At 35.2% G+C, this 7079-nt stretch overlaps 1 protein-coding gene across 1 annotated transcript in view; it reads left to right on the forward strand.

Annotated features, from left to right (window-relative positions):
• Positions 1-5609: 5609 nt before the first annotated feature.
• The window catches only part of LOC125681682 (divergent protein kinase domain 1B-like), a 16767-nt gene continuing 15297 nt past the window's right edge, over positions 5610-7079 (forward strand). The window contains exon 1 of the mRNA XM_048921870.2: positions 5610-6143. The gene's annotated coding sequence lies outside the window, so the exon portion shown is untranslated. The remainder of the gene's footprint in view (positions 6144-7079) is intronic.

Here is a 7079-nt window from a genome sequence, read left to right on the forward strand (position 1 = left end):
AGCCAAAGCTTTCTGAGATAAAAGGAGTTCAGTAAAGTCTCTTTTCAAAGTGAAGATATCAGACAACAAAGAAAATAGACCCTTGATATTTAAAAAATTCAAAAACCATAGAAGAATGTCACAACCTTCTAATAAATCAGCCGAGCAAATACAAGTTTTGATCATTATAAACTCTTAGTCCAGTAAGTCCGTTCTGGTTATTACTGCCCGTAGTTCAGTAAAATTGTTCTGGTTGTTAATGTCTCGTAGTTCAGTAAAATTGTTCTGGTTGTTAATGTCTCATAGTTTAGTAAATTTGTTCTGGTTATTAATGTCTCATAGTCCAATTTTGGAGCCCAAGTAGGAGTAGAAAGTTTTGAAAACCTAGTTTAGAGAATTTGCATGGATCGATGGAAGTGTTTTCTAATAGCAATACAAAAGTATGAATTACATCATAGAGAATGCAAGAATCTAAAAGTTTCAAGGTAATTTTATTTTTCTTAATCTGTGTAGACGTATCTGCTAATAATAGGATATTGTGTATCCACCCCTTTATCTTTACAAATTAAAAGAAATGTATTTACTTACCTTCGATCTAGTGTCCGTGATCCATCTTTATTGTTAACAAGGATGTTTAAGCAGTACTGCTGATCACTTCTGCCACATTGCAGCGGTGTGGAAAATTGTTCACAAACATAAATAGGCATGCCATTGCATAAATGGCAACTGGCTAAAACAAAAAGGATTCAGATATTGTACTTCTGTATTTCAGTGTCAAGTGAATTTTCCTGATCAAGGTTTGTCCACCATTATCTGCATGCATGTTTACATGTCTGTATGGCATATTCTTTGACATTTTGTAGCTCACCTGAGCTGAATATCATATGATCTTTCCTTAATTAAGCTTACCAATTTTCTGTCTGTAAACTTTTCGTATGCTGATCTTTAGAACCAATGCAACGATTTTAATGAAACTTGACAAGAAGCACGAGTTACATCAATGACGTTTTATTTATAAGCAATATTTACATTCATTCATATGTCAATTTGATGTATTACCGTGGGAATCCGGGTTAGAAGAGGTCCTCAGTACCCCTTGCTTGTCGTAAGAGGCGACTAAATGGGACGGTCCTTCAGATGAGACCACAAAACCCAAGGTCCCGTGTCACAGCAGGTGTGGCACGATAAAGATCCCTCCTGCTCAATGGCTATAAGCGCCGAGCATAGGCCTAAATTTTGCAGCTCTTCACCGGCAATGGTGACGTCTCATTATGAGTGAAAGATTCTCAAGATGGACGTTAAACAAGATACAATCAATCGATTTGATGTATGAAATGGAGATAATGAACAGTGACCAATCTCATAAATCCTATCAAGAATACAAAATTGAGAGTAGAACATGGACCCTTGGACACACCAGAGGTGGGACCAGGTGCCTAGTACGAGATAGATTCAATTTTTGATATTGTATTGAACATAGACTTTTTCGACAAACGGGATGACTTTGACAGATTCTCCGTCGTCAATTTTCCATATTTATGTAGCAATACCCATTAACATCGGCAAATGGTTTTTATGTATCTCAGCTTTCAGTAGATACTTTTTTCAACATTGACCTTCACTAATTTCAATTAAAAAGTAAGACAATTTAAGGTATTCAATATACATGTATAACGAATCGAAATAAATATTTATTGTTAAATAATGATGAAAGTGAAGTAGATCAAATTTACATGGCTGGTAAATGATTAGAAGCCGATCTTTCTGCACTTGAGACGTTTCGGAAGAGTTATCCGCCCTTGGTAATAATAAGAAAAACACAATTTTCGAAAAAGATGTGATGTAAATAATTAATCTTATTTCATTCTTTGGTTTACACTCTGGTGTCTCTTTCTGTTCACTGCCTCCTTTGGACATGGCGTAAGTGCATTGCTCTTTGTAGAACCGACCGTTACTTTCCTTTTGACACAACAGCCTTTAGCTCTGTGGCCTCGCTTACCACAATTGTGACACTTAAAAGGGAACTTTGGTTGTAACTTTGTACTGAACTCAATCGCTCTGTTTTCAGTTGTCTACTGGGCTCTCTTTGTTAATTTAAACAATATTTTATTATGTATGAAACATAAATGGATTCGGCAGCAGGCTTGCAGCCTATATAAGCCTTCTCCAAAACTCTCTTTGTTCTGACAAAGTAGCTATTTTGTTCTCAAGCTCTCGTAGTCAAGACCGTAGCTCATCCCAGAATTGTTTTAAATCTTCCCCTATACCTTTGTATCTGCTTCTGATGGCCTATCTAATTCACCATGTGTTGTTTTTACAACACCAATAGCATGTCTTCTCTGGCGTTCAGCCCTTCAGAAGGCTTCAAAGTACATGTCAAGCCAAACTGTGTTATTTGAAAATTTAAGACGGGACTGTTGGATTCCCAGGAGCATATCAAAGTCAGTTAAGGCGTCGACGAATTGGTCCTTTGCAATCATTTTTAGCTATCTTTTAAACGCATCCAAGTTGATAAGGACAAATCTGTTCACAAGAGTTCCCCTTTTCCCCCTAAAGATATGAATGCGTAATATACCTCATAATTTGCTCTTGTCTGATAACATCTTGCTGTCAGTTGAATGGGGCTGTTGGAAATGGATGACAGACTCGGTCTAACTGATATATAGACACACGGAACCCTGGTATGTCGTATTCTTTCATATCCTACCGCCTCTAGAATGTTGTGACACAGTCTTACAAAAGATACCCTTATGGTCCCAAGGTATCTGCCAATGTCTAGTTTGTTTCAATGTAAACCAAATACTTTAAGAATCATCTGTACACTATAGACAAATGTTGTTTGGACATTGAGACAATTATAATGACATAAAGGTATATATATTGAGGTGTTTCATATATCTATCTATCTATATATTTATCTATCTATCTATATTTCGTTTACAACATGATCAGCATAAAATTGTGTAGGTGTTCAGTGTTAGTAATACTTTTAAAAAATAGTTTTTTGACTAGGCCCATATTCATCATTTTATGAAGATTCATAATTATATTACTTAAATGTAAAACTTATACGGTACCAATTTTGATGCACCAGATGCGCATTTCGACAAATAATGTCTCTTCAGTGATGCTCAACCGAAATGTTTGAAATCCGAAATAACTATGAAGTTTAGAGCTAAATATAGCCAAAAACAGCGTGCCAAAAAAGTGGAGCCAAATTCGTCCAAGGATAAGAGCTATGCATGAGGGAGATAATCCTTAATTTTGAAATGAATTTCTAATATATACATCTCATTCAATAAAGGACACATCCCCCCTGGGGGCCTCCGTGGCCGAGTGGTTAGAGCATCGTGCTCGAAGGTAGTTCTTGATAGAAGTTTATAGACCATTTCCTTGTAGTGGTCTTTATCCACAATAACAATTGCTCCTTTGTCAGCTTCCTTTATAATAATGGTATCATCACTAGTAATATTTTTAATGCTGTTCTCTCATTTTTTTGAATTTTTTTCCCGTACATGGAAGTGAATATGGTTGTTGTATGCTGCATTTTTAAAACAATTTATATAATCATCCAGGTGTTTGTTTCTGCATGTTGGGATTTGGCCTAAAGTTACTTTTGTTTCTGACTAGGGATTCATCACTGTTGTCTGAATTTTGAAAATATTCTCCGAGTCTGAGCTTTCGACAAAATTCCTCATTGTCTTTGATAACATCTACATCGTTGACGAAAATACAAAATTGGTGAGTTTCTATACAAATATCCCACACAACTTGGGTATAGAATCCATTTCCTGCTGGATTGATAAACATCAAGGTGTATTCCAATCGAGATTTTCCAAGGAATTTATCTTGGATAGTTTTGGAAAATAATCATTTCTCTTTCTTTTATAACAAATACTTTCTTCAAACGAAAGGAACAGACATGGGGACAAACGTCGCCCCCACTTACGCAGCTTTAGTTTTGGGCTTTCTTGAGAAACTATTTACATAATGCAAAACATTTTTGGAGAAGAATTTGGGCTGTATATTGAAAGGACCTGGAATTTTAACGGTATTTGGATGATTGTCTGAGTTTAAAAGGCAGATGAGTTTGGTGACTGTGCTGTAAGTGATTCATCTTTCGTAAAAAAAAAAATTTTTAGGCGTATTCTTTGACAAATCCCTTACCATGGAAAAACACTGTCTCTCTATTTCCCGCTCAGCATATGTGAACATTCGCAGAATTGGCAGTATCCGTCCTTTTATCAATGATGAAGTAATGTAAAACTCTAGTAAACTCGTTAATTACATCCAGATTAGATTACGGAAATGCATTGCTTTATGGTGTTTATTATCAACACATAGCAAACTTCAGAGGGCACAAAACACAGCTGCAAGATTAACTCTATTACTACTGTTCTAATAGATCTTCACTGGCTCCCAGTTGAATACAGAATTCAATATAAGATCCCTCTTCATACTTTCAAATCTCTCAACAACCCATCTCCAGTTTACATAAAGAATATCCTTACAGTTTACAATCCCACACTATCGCTAAGATCCGAATCTCTGCATCTTCTCCAGGTACCTCGGACACGTACGAAAACATATGGGGATCGACGTTTCGATAAGGCTGCATCGAGTCTCTGGAACTCTCTGCCTTTTAAACTCAGACAATGTACTTCACTGTCTAGTTTTAAAGTGGACCTCAAAACGCATCTTTTTAGATTAGCTTTTAATTTGTGATTATTTTTATGTACTTAGTGCTCTTACATACAGTTCTTACAGTGCTGTTAAAAAAAACCTGTAGTTTGTTATTATACCTATATCCTTTCTATGTATTTAATTATTTCTAAGGGTTGTTTTAGATTGTTTCATATGTTATTAGGGTAATCATGTCATTACATTAGGTGCTATATATCAATAATAATAATTATGCATTTTAATTCTGACACTATAAATATTTTATTCACATGTATGTGCACATCGATTTTATATTATCTTTTCTTTCACATTTGTAAAGCGCTTTAGAGAACTAATGTTAATAGGGACAGTAAATGGCGTGTAAAACGTTGCTATATTCGATAATCTTGTGATGTATGTTCAATATCTTGTGATTTATATTCAATATCTTGTGATGTATGTTCAATATCTTGTGATGTATGTTCGATAATCTTGTGATGTATGTTCAATATCTTGTGATGCATGTTCAATAATCTTGTGATGTATGTTCAATATTTTGTGATGTATATCTTGTGATGTATATTCGATAATCTTGTGATGTATGTGCAATAATTACATTATATACAACAGTGTACTATTAAAGTAAGGACGATTTTCATTGGTTGGAAATAACGAAAGTATCCGGTGATGCAAGATATGATACACTAGTATGTTAACTATCATCTTCCCAAGTCAAGGGTTTCTGATCCGCCCCGTGAGGAGAGGAGCGGATCAGAAACTCTTAACTTGGGAAGATGGTTAACTATAACACTGTATGACTTCTTAGGATCTGTCCTAGACAAAGGTCAGGCACTTGAAGTATGGATATTGCTTACCCCCCCCCCCCCCCCCCCACACACACACACACACTGCTTACCCTTCCTGACATAGTGCAGATTCAAGTTTATAAAAATCATGACTCCCCGGGGGTAGGTTGGTTTTACATGCCAAAATTTGGGATAAATCTTTAAATATGGGCCAAGGTGACTCAGGTGAGCGATGAGGCTTATGGGCCTCTTGGTTTTTTTTTTTTTTTTTGGTTGTTGTTGTTGTTGTTGTTTTTTCCCCCTTCTTGTTTTTGTTACTTTGAAGATACTCAAACAAAGTTGAAACCACAGGAACTGATAATTTTGTCTATAATAATAATAGTAGGATGATTGATCCTCTGTTGCCATCATTTAAAGACAAAATTATCGGTGTAATGGTGCCTGTGAACAAACAAACCATATCAGAAAAACTCTTTTCTAATATCTATTTCCCCCCCCCCCCTTTTTTTTTTACACCGGGATATTTTTCCGGAATTTAACTTGTGACTACATACGGGTTCTAACAATTATCTCTTCGTTAATCGCCAGAATTTTCTCCAGATGTCCATTGGCTTTTCGTGAGTAACGGCACGAAGCCAAGTTTTTGGTGAATGCCAATGGCCAGCACAGGGAGAGTTGAATAAGGACGGCACTTAGGTATATGATACGTACAGTTAATGTAATATTAACACTAGTTAGAAGCGTTACCACATTATATCATAAGGGGTGGAATCCTTGAACATATAATCAACAGCTGATCAAATAATTGATGTATCGAGATTTAACTATGTAGCTTTATCAGTGAAGGGGCACATCTGTTTAATCAAAACTTTCATAATGAACATGAAAGTAAAACAATTGCTTTAAGTTTACAAATTTACTTCAATGAAATTGTTTCATCAACATTTTCGCCACGAATTAATGTTTTTGTTACTTAAAACATCGAGAAAAGGTGCCTTTGGAGAGATATTAGTATGATTATTATTGATAACAACCTACCATATTGGCATGGAGCCACTTGACTGTTAATTGTATCTGTATTCATGAAATGAAGATAATAAAATTATATACATTTTCATGTGTAACATAAGATGTGGACTTGTTGTGCAGAGCATTGCTAACTGGAGATATTAAGCTAGTTCGAATTAGAATGAATATTGAGTATTGTTTAATGCAATATGTTGTCAAATACACTGTTGCAGGTAGTGCTCAAATATGCACCTCTTTGTGATTTTGTTTTCCGTCTTTCAGTACATGCATCTTTAGTATTTTACAGTGTGACTGCCGTACAAAGTCATATACTTGCTAAGTTGGGCATACCTAATTGAAGACCTACGGGTAATTGAAGATCTACGGAAGACTTACAGAAGACCTACAAAAATGTGGGCTATATACATCAAAACTAATATGATTTTCTGATTAAGCATGTATCAAATATAAAATAAACACAAACAATTTTGATAAAAATATATTTTATAAAGGTCAGTATGGGGAACAGTTTTTTTCTATTAGACGACCTAGTGAAAGAGCGATAACTCGCGTAAATATATATCTACAAATGTTATTCATTTCTTTTATTTTTTAATATACAAT

The sequence above is a fragment of the Ostrea edulis genome, chromosome 2 (assembly GCF_947568905.1).
Source record: "Ostrea edulis chromosome 2, xbOstEdul1.1, whole genome shotgun sequence".
In the NCBI taxonomy this organism is placed as follows: domain Eukaryota; kingdom Metazoa; phylum Mollusca; class Bivalvia; order Ostreida; family Ostreidae; genus Ostrea; species Ostrea edulis.